We start from the raw sequence: 10,577 nt of genomic DNA, 5'->3' as shown, positions 1-10,577 counted from the left end.
AATTGTATATTATATACAAAATATAATATAATATAGAATTATATTATATTTTAATTATTAATATATATTATATATTAATATAATATATTACATATTATGTATTAATTATATATTAATATATAATAAATAATATATAATATAATTATAATTATATATTATATACAAAATATAATATAACAGAATATTATATACAAAATATAATATAACATAGAATTATATATTATATATAAAATATAACAGAATTGTATATTATATACAAAATATATAACAGAATTATATATTATATACAAAATATAATATAACAGAATTATATATTATATACAAAATATAATATAACAGAATTATATATTATATACAAAATATAATATAACAGAATTATATATTATATATAAAATATAACAGAATTATATATTATATACAAAATATAGAATTATACATTATATACAAAATATAATATAACAGAATGGTATATTATATACAAAATATAACAGAATTGTATATTATATACAAAATATAACAGAATTGTATATTATATACAAAATATAATATAACAGAATTGTATATTTTATACAAAATATAACAGAATTGTATATTATATACAAAATATAATATAACATAGAATTGTATATTATATACAAAATATAACATAGAATTATATATTATATACAAAGTATAATATAGAATTATATATACAAAGTATAATATAATATAGAATTATATATAATATATATAATATACAAAATATATATAGAATTATATATGATTATATATTATATACAAAATATAATATAGAATTATATTATATTTTAATTATTAATATATATTTATTATATATTACTATATTATATATTATATATTTATTATATATTTATTAATATATAATTATTAATATATAATATGTAATTATATATTATATACAAAATATAACAATTATATATTATATACAAAATATAATATAACAGAATTATATATTGTATACAAAATATAACAGATATATACAAAATATAACAGAATTGTATATTATATACAAAATATAACAGAATTGTATATTATATACAAAATATGATATAACAGAATTGTATATTATATACAAAATATATAACAATTGTATATTATATACAAAATATGATAGAATTGTATATTATATACAAAGTATGATATAACATAGAATTGTATATTATATACAAAGTATGATATAACATAGAATTGTATATTATATACAAAGTATGATAGAATTGTATATTATATACAAAGTATGATATAGAATTGTATATTATATACAAAGTATGATATAATATAGAATTGTATATTATATTTAATTATATATTATATACAGAATATATATAATTATATATTATATACAAAATGTATAGAATTATATATGATATATAATTATATATTATACAAAATGTAATATACAATTATATATAATTATATAATATATATAATAATAATTATAAGAATAATAATTATAAGAATGAAGAGGGCCTGGGATCAGTCTCCGAATGACAGGGGAAGGTAGTGGGCACTGGGCACCTAAAAATGGCATGCCTCTTCTAAAAGAGGTCAGCCACAGATCCAGCTCAGTAGGTATGTATGCAGAAATAGATGTACACAGATACTAATTTTTTTTCAAAAGAAGCCCAGAAATTCAGTATTTTTAGGTGAAAACTCAATTTTTAATGTTGGAGTTGGGTAAATCTGGATTTGAGTCTGTCTCTGCCACTTACTAGCTGTAGAATTGTCTAAGTTAATTGTATGAGAAAACCTGAGTGAGTTTTCGCATCCTTAATGTGGGGACGATGGAATCTATTCTTACAACTTTAGAAGGTAGATTTAATAATACATCATGAATTCGTACAATGTGTAATGCTTATTAAATGTTGACTGTGATTAGTGGTTGTCCAGCTTTAAAGGTGTGGGAACGGGATTGATTACAAGGGAACATCAGAGAGCTTTTTTGGGTTATGGGAATGTTCTGTGTCTTGATTGTAGTGTTGGTTGCTTGACTGGACATATTTGTTAGCACTTATCAAACCCTTGAAGTTGATGGATTTTTTGCATATAAGTTATACCTCAACAAAGCTGATTTTATAAAGATAACTGCCTTTCCCTTTTCTGTGTACTCCAGTTACATCAACTGTTAATAAAATAGAGTTGATACCAAAGGTTTCTAACATTTTTATCGCTAGTCTCTTACTGTCCCCTCTGAGCCCCAGTTACAAGCCCCACAGTGTGAAAGATCTTGCCCACTGGGAAACAAGAAAGAAAGAAAAAACTACCTTTATTAGTCCAATATACTCTTCTCCTATACTGTGCGAACCATGTACTGGATTTATCAATTTGGGTACTGTGCTTGATACATAATATGAGTAAAGCAGGTCACTTAGTTACTTTGCAGAAGTGTTATAATGTAATCTACAAGCTAATTACCCACTGTTTAGTAATAAGCTATAAAGCTTAATAAACCAAGAAGAAAAATTAGAAGCATAAGTAATATACAGGCATACATCAGAGATATGGTTTGGTTCCAGACCTCCACAATAAAGTGAATGTCACAATAAAGTGAGTCACGTGTATTTTTTGGTTTTCCAGTGCATATAAAAGTTATGTTTATACTATACTGTAGTCTGTTAAGTATGCAATGACATATCTAAAAAAAATATACCTTAATTTAAAAATATTTTATTGCTTCGAAATTCTAATGATCATCTGAGCCTGTAACAAGTTACAATTCTTCTCCTGGTTAAAGGTCTTGCCTCAGTGTTGATGGCTGCTGACTGTCAGGGTAGTGGTTGTTGAAGATTGCAGTAGCTGTAGCAATTTCTTAAAATAAGACAGCAATGTAGTTTGTCACATCAGAAACCTTCATAAAAGCTTTCTCTGTAGCATGTGATGCTGTTTGATAGCCTTTTGCCCACAGTAGAATGTCTTTCAAAATAGGGGTCAGTCTTTTCAAACTCTGCTGCTGCTTTATCAACTAAGTTTATGTAATATTCTAAATCTTTTGTTGTCATTCCAACAATGTTGACAGCATCTTCCCTAGGAATAGATTCCATCTGAAGAAACCACTTTCTTTGCTGATCCCTAAAAAACAACTCCTCATCCATTAAAGTTTTCTCTGGAGATTGCAGCAATTCAGTCACATATTCAGGCTCTACTTCTAATTCTAGTTCTGTTGCGATTTCCACCATGTCTGCAGTTTCTTCCTCCACTGAAGCCTTGAAACACCTCAGAGGTCATACATGAGGGTTGGAATCAACTTCATCCAAGCTCCTGTTAGGTTACAGTTCATTGACCTCCAATGGAATCATGAATGTTCTTAATGACATCTAGAATGGTGAATCCTTTTGAGAGGTTTCAGTTTACTTTGCCTGGATCCCATCAGAGGACTCGCTGTGGCAGCCATAGCCTTACAAAATGTGTTTCCTAAATAATAGACTTGAAAGTTGAAATTACTCCTGATTCATGGGCAGCAGAGTGGATGTTGTGTTAGCAGGCATGGAAATATGTGGATTTCCTTATATATCTCCATCAGCGCTATTGGGTGACCAGGTGAATTGCCAACAAGCAGGAATATTTTGAAAGGAATCTTTTTTTCTGAGCGGATGGTCTCAAGAGTGGGCTTAAAATATTCAGTAAACAATGCTGTAAACATGTTTACAATGTGCTGTCACCCAGGCTTTGTTCAAGCAGAGCAGATTTAGCTTAATTCCTAAGGGCCCTAGGATTTTTGGAATGGTAAATAATCATTAGCTTCAACTTAAAGTCACGAGCTGCATTAGCCTGTAACAGGAGAGTCAGCTTGTCCTTTGAATCTTTGAAGCCAGGCGTTGATATCTTCTCTCTCGCTAGGAAAAGTCCTAGATGACATCTTCTTCCAATAGAAGGCTGTTTCATCTACATTGAGAATCTGTTGCCTCGTGTAACCACCTTCATTAGTGATCTTAGCTAGATCTTCTAGATAACTTGCAGCAGTGTCTCCGTCAGTACTTACAGCCTCACCTTGCACTTTTATGTTATGTAGAGTGCTTCTGTCCTTAAACATCATGAACCAACCTCTGCTAGATTCCAACTTTTCTTTTGAAGCCTCCTCACCTCTCTCAGCCTTCGTAGAATTGAAGTGTTCTGTGTGCCTTGCTCTGTGTTAGGCTTTGGCTTAAGGCGATGTTGTGGCTGGTTTGATCTTCTTTCCAGACCATCAAAACTTTCTCTCTATCAACAATAAGGTTGTTTTGCTTTCTTATCATTTGTGTTTTCACTGGAGTTGCACTTTTAATTTCTTTTAGAAACTTTTTCTTTTGCATACACAACTTTACTAACTCTTTAGCTTTCAGCTAGACCTTCCTTAATTAATAAAGGCCTTCCTTACTAAGCTTAATTTTTTTTGTTGTTGTTTTGTTTTGAGATGGAGTGTCACTTTGTCACCCAGACTTGTGTGCAGTGGTGGGATCTCGGCTCACTACAACCTCCGCCTCGCAGGTTCAGGTGATTCTACTGCCTCTCCCTCCCGAGTAGCTGAGATTACAGGCATGCGCCACCACGCCTAGCTCATTTTTGTGTTTTCAGTAGAAACAGGGTTTCACCATGTTGTCAAGGCTGGTCTTGAACTCCTGACCTCAGGTGATCCACCCACCTTGGCCTCCCAAAGTGCTGGAATTACAGGTGTGAGCCACTGTGCCCAGCCCATTTATAGCTTTTGATTTAAAGTGAGAAATGTGTGAGTGTTCCTTTTACCTGAACACTTAGAGATCATTATAAGGTTATTAATTGGCCTAATTTCAATATTGTTGTGTCTCAGGGAAGAGGGAGGCCCGAGGAGAGGGAGAGACAGCTTGTTGATGGAACAATCAGGACACACACAGTATTCGTCAGTTAAGTTTACCCTCTTTTATAGGCACAGTTCATGTTATGGCACCTCAAAGCAATTATAGTCGTAACATCAAAGATCTCAGATCACAGATCACCATGACAAATATAATAGTAATGAAAAAGTTTTAAATATTGCAAGAATTGCCAAAATGTGACAACAGAGACCTAAAGTGACCTCATTCTCTTGGAAAAATGGTACTGATAGACTTGCTCTATGTAGGGATGCCACAAACCTCCAATTTGGTAAACAAAACAACAACAGAAAAACAACACTGTATCTGCAAAGTATCATAAAGCAAAGTGCAATAAAAAGAGTTAGCCTGTACTTAAGTATATAAAAGTTTAGTTCCTTAAATGAGAATAAAATACCTGAGTAACAGCACTCAGTGTCTTTGTGCATGCTTCTTTGGGTGTATGTGTATGTGTGTGTGTATATATATTTATATATATATATATGTATTTATATATATATATATTTGTGTGTGTTCTATAAACACACGCAAATATGTCTTTCACAAACTTTTCCTAACTTCATTCTACCTCTGCCACTCTTGAGACTGCAAGACAAACTCCTTCTCTACCACTTCCTCCTCCTCCTCTGCCTACTCACCATGAAAACAGTAATTCACTTCCACTTAATGAACAGTAAATACATTTTCTATTCCTTGTGATTTTCTTAATGACATGTTCTTTTTTCTAGCTAACTTTATTGTAAGAATACAATCTGTAATACATGTAACATAGAAAATATGTGTTAATCAACTGTTTGTATTATTGGTAAGGCCTCCAGTCAGCAATAGGCTCCTAGAAGTTATGTTTTGGGGGAATCAAAAGTTATATGCAGATTTTTGACTGTGCAGAAGGGTTAGCACCCCTAACCCTTGTCTTCTTCAGGGGTCAACTGTATAATTATAAATTGTGACCAAAGCACAAGCATCAAAAGAAGACATAGGTAAATTAGACTGTCCTGAAAATTAAAAACACTTGTGCTTCAAAGGACACTATCAAGACACTGAAAAGTCAGCTTATAGAATGGGAGCAAATATTTGCAAATTATGTATCTAACCAAGGGATCAATATCTACAATGTCTAAAGAACTCTTAAACAACTCAGCAATAACAGAAAGACAGTCCAGCCAATTAAGAAATGGGCAAAGGATTTGAAAGGACGTTTCTCCAAAGAATAGCATAAGTGGCCGTTAAGCACATGAAAAGAGCCACATTATTACTCATTAGGGAAGTGCAGATCAAAACCATAATGGTATATCACTTCACACCCATAGGATGGCTAAAATGAAAAAGGTGGACAATAACAAATGTTGTCAAGGATGTGGAGAAATGGACCCTTATATGTTGCTGATGGGAATGTAAAATGGTATTGCCATTTGGAATACAGCTTGGCAGTTCCTCAGAAAGGAAAACATAGGGATACCATATGACCCACCAGTTCCACTCTCTCTACATACTAAAGAGAATTGAAAACATATGTCTATATAAAAACTTGTATACCAATATTCATAGCAATGCTATTCACAAAAAGTAGAAACTACCTAAATATCTGTCACCTAGTGAATATGTAAACAAAATGTGATATATCCAGATAATGGAATATTATTCAGCCATAAAAACAAATGAAGTACTGAGTCATGGTACAAGGACGAATCATGAAAACATAAGGCTAGGTGAAAGAAGTCAGACACAAAAGACCACATATTGTATGATTCCATTTATTTGAAATGACCAGAATAGGCAAATCCATACAGACAGAAAAACTAGATTACCTGTTGCTAGGGGATGTGGGGAAGAGAAAAGGGGGAATAACTGCTGATAGGTACAAAGTTTTTTGAGGTGGTGATGAAAATGTTCAGGCATTAGATGGTGGTGGTGATGGTTGTACAACTTCCTGAATATACTAAAAACCACCCATTGTGCACTTGAAAAAAGATGAAGTTCGTGATATAAAATATCTTTCAATAAAGTTGTTACTGTAAGAAATATAGGTGTGTAATTTTTTTTCCTGGAGTTCTGAATTCTTTCAGACTCATATTTATTCTTGTGAACCACAGTCATAGGTAGGAACCTTTGAACTTAGTAGTCCTAAAATTCCTTTTCCAGTTTATGTTGTGAGCTCTTTTATCAGTAGCTCAAGCTAATTTTAGAATAGAGAAGGTGATTCTCACCTGTATGAACACTCACTGAGATGCTCAGCAGTAGGGTGCATAAAGATCGCTGCATGTTCTTTAAGGGATCTGATTCATTCTCTGAATACTAGGAGCATGTGTTTGTTTAGTATTTGTACTTTAAACAATATAGTAGTTCGTTGTCATTATATCCTTATTTCCAAGACATTTCAAACATAAAATCTTACTAACTTAATACTACAGGAAGTCTAAACATATAAAAACACTGAACTCCCAAAGGTCCATTACAGGCGCGGTGGCTCACGCCTGTAATCCCAGGACTTTGGGAGGCTGAGGCGGGTGGATCATGAGGTCAGGAGATCGAGACCATCCTGGCCAACATGGCGAAACCCCGTCTCTACTAAAAATACAAAAATTAGCTGGGCGTGATGGCACGTGCCTGTAATCCCAGCTATTCGGGAGGCTGAGGCAGGAGAATTGCTTTAACCAGGGAGTCGGAGGTTGCAGTGAGCTGAGATCGTGCCACAGCACTCCAGCCTAGCGACAGAGCGAGACTCTGTCTCAACAACAACAACAAAAGAATGGGGTTTAAAAATTATAATGTATCTTTTCATTAAAAGTAATGTTATAAATAATTATTACTATTATTTTAAGTGGGAAATAGGTTCAAGCCTAGTTCATATAAATACATAATGGATGGCCACAATTAAAAAGTTACAGAAATAATACTTTTAGGATACCAGTAATTAAATCAATCAGGAAAATATCTTATTTCTCAGGGATTTCATAACCTTTTTTACAAAAGTAAACATCTCATTATAGGTATTTGTTAGACATTATGGAGCCTTTCCTTAGAAGAATGTACTGAATTTGTCATACACTTGAAAGGGATTCCCAAAAATCTTCATCTAGACATACATGGGGAAAGTAGGTATATGAGTCTATTTGGACTACCATAACAATACCACAGACTGGGTGGCTTAAACAACAGAAATATGTTTTCTCCCAGTTCTGGAGGCTAGAAGTCCAAGATTTAGGTGTTGTCAGGGTTGGTTTCTGGTATGGCCTCTTTTCCTAGCATGCAGTGTCCTCCTTACTGTGTCCTCACATGGCCTCTTCTCTTACTGTGTCCTCATATAGTATGTGTGGACAGAGATCTCTGGTATCTCCTCTTCTTATAGGAGGACACCAGCCTTCTTGGATAGAGCCCCCACCCTTACCTTATTTAGCAGAGGGCCAAAATTCACTGAAAATGTTCTCACTCAGTGAGAAAGTGACCACTCTGCACACTTTGATTCTAGATGTTAGGCCTGCCGACATGTAACACAAGCAAAATGAGGCCTCCGCTATCAAGCCTGCCTTTTTGGCAAACTATATTAGGGTTTGGCCTTACAGGTGGTAAAAAAATATGTATTTGCATGGCTTTGTTTTCTGCATATATATCTTCACAAATAAAAAGTGATGATCAGGCTACAGCATATCAGAGTTGAGGATTCTAGGACCTGGGTTTTGAGCCCTCCTCCCTCATTTTTTTTTATCTTCTCACATAATTTGACATGAATTATCTATAAGATTCTTTACAGTGCTGTCTTACCATAAAACTAAGAAAGAAATTTAAAACTATAATTACTGCAAATATTATTTTGCATAATTTGCATATGTGATACTAGATTAAGATACTGAGGGGAATAAAACAATGCTTATGATATTAACCCTGATCTTAATTCACCTACATGTTTTAAGATTCATAAGTCATTTGTACAAATCTCAAATCCAGAATCTTTTGTGTGTTGTATAATATGCTATCAGAGGGGTTTTTTTTGTTGTTTAAAAAATTTCCTATGGATAATTTCAAATATTTGTGAAAATAGATAGGACAGGATAATGACCCCCTATGTACCCAAAACCTAGGCCCTAACAGCAGTTATTAACCCAGAGCCAATCTGCCTCCTTGCTAGCCTGTTAAATTCTTCTGCATATTTTGAAGAAATACCAGACATCATTTCATCCACTAATATTTTAGAGTGCATCTCTAAAAGAACAAATATGCTTTCTTTTTAAATCAATATAAGTGCCATGCCATTATCTTAGGAATGATTGTTAATTTTTCCTCAGTTTTATAAAACCAAACTGGTTTGTGTTTACAGTCGTCTCATTAATGTCCTAAGTGTTTGTTTATGAATCAGAATCTAAATGAGGTCCACAGTTTGTAATTATTCAGTACTTCCTTTAAGCCTTTTTCAATCTGTGGACTTTCTTCACAACTTTAAAAATATATATATTTGTTGAAACAATTTAGAGTTTTTCATTCTGGAGTTTGTTGAGTATTCTTCTGTAATATGATTTAAAATGGTCCTCTGTCGTTTGCTTTTTCAGTAAACTGGTAAATGGATTTAGAGCTATAAAGCCTAATACAGTAGCCGTCAGCCACATGAGCTATTTTAAATTTAAGGTTAAATTAATTAAAATTAAATAAAATAAAAAACTTAGTTGCTAAAGTACACTAGGCTCATTTTAAATTATTAATAGCTACATGTAGCTAATGGCTACCATATTGGGCAGTGCCTTGATAGAACAGTTCCATCGTGTGGGAAGTTCTGTTAGTCAGTGCTGCTTTAGATAGAGTCTTGATCAAATTCAGGTTTCTCTTTCTTTGTGTTCTTCCATTAGGAGGCCCATGATGTGTGATGTCTCATTGTCCTTTTTTTCTGATGTTAGCAGTTACTGATAGTCAATGGCTGAATCCATTCATTCATTCAAGAATGCAAAATGTTGACCATAGGAGTTTAAAAGAATTACTTCTGCTTGAGGTGATCTCCAGAAGCTTTATGGCTGAGGTAACATTTAATTGAGCCTTGAAATTTCTCTAAAAATTTGATAAGTGAAGATACAGGGAGAAGAGGATTTTTGTGGTTTTGGGTTGTGGTGGTTGTGTTTGTTTTTGTTTTTTAAACAGGGCAGAAGACTAATGTGTTTGATGCACAAGGAGTATGGGAAATTAAAATTGAAAAGTATATTTGGAGCCTATACTATGTAGATCCTGAATGCAAGGACAAGGCATTGGATTTTATTTGAAAGGGAAAATGCTATAGTAGCTATTTGTTGATTGCCTACCGTCCAGTTATCCTTTTTCTCTTTTTAACAATGCCCTTAAATGCTTCAGAAAATGTAATTCAACACCTCACTCCTAGGCTTACGCCTATCATCGTATTCCATTTTGTTTTCCTTGACAGGGTTGGGCATGTGACCTAAGCTGTTCTAAACAGAATGAATATCAAGGCTTTTGGTTGCAAGTGATGAGATACAAATACTGTCTCTTCCCCTGGATGTGGTACCTGGAAGTGCTGTAGTTATTTTGTCAGGATGATGAGGAAGCCAGCACACAGCCTGACAAAATAACACACAGAGAGATCAGGCAACCACTGATCTCTCTGTCACTATAGATTATTGTTTCCTGTTCTAGAACTTTATAGAATAGAATAGAATCATACAGAATGAATACTTTTGTGTTACTTCTTTTACTCTATGTTTTTGGAATTCTTTTTTGTCTTTTTTATATGATTTC

At 33.2% G+C, this 10,577-nt stretch overlaps 1 protein-coding gene across 3 annotated transcripts in view; it reads left to right on the top strand.

Annotated features, from left to right (window-relative positions):
• LRP12 (LDL receptor related protein 12) overlaps positions 1 to 10,577 on the top strand; it is a 99,618-nt gene that overhangs the window by 40,656 nt on the left and 48,385 nt on the right. The window lies entirely within an intron of this gene.

The sequence above is a fragment of the Pan paniscus genome, chromosome 7, assembly GCF_029289425.2.
Source record: "Pan paniscus chromosome 7, NHGRI_mPanPan1-v2.0_pri, whole genome shotgun sequence".
NCBI classification, from domain to species: Eukaryota; Metazoa; Chordata; class Mammalia; order Primates; family Hominidae; genus Pan; species Pan paniscus.
The sequence above is the reverse complement of the archived record's forward strand: the minus strand, read 5'-3'. Positions and strand labels throughout refer to the sequence as shown.